Raw genomic sequence first — 2,800 nt, 5'->3', positions numbered from 1 at the left:
CTTGAGAAGAATTGCTGCAACCATCCAGCCGGACCTCTCTGCGGGTCTTTCTCTTTCTGCTCTCAACCATATTTCCCAAAATTACAAGAAACTCCAAGAAGTTTCATAATTTGTAAAAAAGCCCAAAAAGATGTGAAATGACTCCTTCCTCAATAACTATAAAGATCTTCAAGGAGATGATGAAGAACTTCAAGGGGAAGCTTGAAGATCTTCGGAAAAAAATTAAAGAAACCTGAAACATGCAAAAAGCTTCGAATCTTCAAGGAGATTCAAAAACCTGAGCTCACTCACTAACAAATCATTCCCAACGCAGAAAAATCGGAATGAGGAATGAACAGGAGGGGGGGTTCCATTTTATGGGTAAAAAAGAAAAAAAACAAATTTTTAAGATTCCAATTCCAAGGTGCAAATTAAGTATTCTTACCACAACATGCCATATTCAAAGTAATTTCTTATGGCAGATGAAAATTGTATCACATGGAAGTGGAAGGTAAAAATCAAAGGAAAGGTGAAATATAAAGCAAATTTGTGTTGTAGGTGAAAATTATATCACATGAAAAGGGAAGGTGAAAGTCAAATCCCATTGATAGATAAAAATTATAGTAAAAATCAGAAGCAAAGAACAAGTTTTCAAATCAAAAGCAAAGAACAAGATTCCAAATCAAAAACAAAGGACAAGATTCCAAATAAAAAACAAAGAGCAAGATTCCAAATAAAAAACAAAGAGTAAGATTCCAAATCAAAAGCAAAGAGCAAGATTCCAAATAAAAAAGGCAAAATTCAAGACTTCAATCTCTTGGTTCAAATTCAAGAATCCCAAGCAAGGGAGATGAAAGAAATCAAGAAAAGAAACAATCTCATTGACCTGGCCCCAGGTGGCCCAATCTTGTTGGCCCAACCCCAGGTGGCCCAATTTTATTAACCTGACCCCAGGTGGCCCAATCTCATTAAATCGATCCCAGGTGGCCCAATCTCTTTGAATCGACTCCTAGTGACCCGATCTCATTGATGAATTCCCTAGGTTGGCACATGGAAGCCCAACCAAGGAAAATTCAGGAATAAAATATTTTTCTCTTATAAGATTGAAAGAGTAGTGAATTTCTTTCTTGTAATCGACAGTCCCAGATAGCCCAACTTGGGTCGAAAGACCTAGCCTGGAGACCAAATCCCCTAAACTGGCACATGGAAGCCCAACATAGGAAAAGACAAAGTTAAAGTACTATTGTCTTTTGCAGGATTGGAAGAGTAGTGAATTTCTTTCTTACAAATCGACAGCCCAGGTAACTCTCAAACTTTAAAGTAGTTAAAAGATATTACCTACTGAATTTTTTAATTACGTCATTAATGAGTAAAATGACCATAGTACATGCTCCGAGTGATAAAATGTGGTCGTTCTTTTCTTTTCCCTTCGACTATTAGCACAGGCTTAGGCCAAAAAGGGGCATTCTGTAGACACCCAATTTTGTCACCCCCCTCCGGCTATGATGAAATGTGGATCTTGGACCTGATTTCTTGCTTCCGATCAACAGATATGATAAGTGATTAAGGAAACCTAGAAACATACCCCGCTCACCCAAAAATCCTATGCGGGAGGGAAGATGGCCCAATTATGACTTTTCATATACGAAGGAATCTGATCAAAATGACCTACGGATGGATAGTACTCAGAATCACGATTCCAACGATATATGGTATGTCAAAATCAGACTGTCGAATTTCTCGCAATCTTTCCTGGAAAATCATATTTTTACACTTGTGCAGCCTACCTGCCTCACACGCACAGTCCCGTGCATGCCAGCCAGCCAGCCTTGCGTGCCCCCACATGTACTTCGTGCAACCCGGTGTGCATGCTACTTGCCCTGGCCCACTATCCCCGCACGCATACCACGCACCCCCGCACACACACCACGTGCCCCCATACGCACCCCGCGTGTGCCTACCTGCCTTCCATGCTCACCCTGCTTGCCTGCCACGCACACCTTGCCTGCACCATGTGCCATTTGCCATGCACACCCTGCCTGCCCCATGAGCCATGTGTTGCGTGCCACTGCCAACCTCCCCATGAGCACCCTGCCTATCCTATACACCCATGACTGCCCTGGCTAGCCCTGCCCCACCTTGTGTGCCACCGTTAATGGCCAGAATATGTGTTTGGCTGGCCTATTGGGTGAAGATATTCTCTCTCCACCCACTTGTGCACTTTACACTCTCCCACTAGCGTACCCTACATCGCAACCTCCCATTGGCCTATAAAGGTATCTTTTTACCTTATTGGCCCAAAAAAACTTACTTTTTTCCTATTAGTCAAAGAAAATTACCCTCCACCCTATTGGTCCAAAATTTCATACCTTTTCCCTATTGGTTTAGAAAAACCACTTTTCCCCCCCATTGGCTAAAAAAATTCTCTTTTCCTCCCCATTGGTTCAAGAATCCTATAAATACCCCCTCCCTTTGGATTTTCACATAAAAAAAAAACACTCAAGCCTCCTAGGAGAATCATAGTAGAGAAGCTCTGCCCTCTCTCCTCCCCTTCTCCCTCTTAAGGTTTTCAAGTCTTCAGAGAGATCTTCATATCTTCGAAGTGTTCTTCGGGCCTTTGAATTCTTCAATCCCTTGCCTTCTTTGAGTGAGTTTTTGTGTGGAAAAAGTTTCCCCTTGGTCTCCCTCTCCCTCTTGAGGTTCTTCAAGTCTTCGGAGAGATCTTCATAAGATTCCTTCAAATCTTCAAAGTGTTCTTCGGGCCTTCGAAGTCCTTCAACCATTTATTCAGACCATTCACGGCATAAGCTCTAATGGAGTG

The sequence above is a fragment of the Macadamia integrifolia genome, unplaced genomic scaffold, assembly GCF_013358625.1.
Source record: "Macadamia integrifolia cultivar HAES 741 unplaced genomic scaffold, SCU_Mint_v3 scaffold812, whole genome shotgun sequence".
NCBI classification, from domain to species: Eukaryota; Viridiplantae; Streptophyta; class Magnoliopsida; order Proteales; family Proteaceae; genus Macadamia; species Macadamia integrifolia.
The sequence above is the reverse complement of the archived record's forward strand: the minus strand, read 5'-3'. Positions refer to the sequence as shown.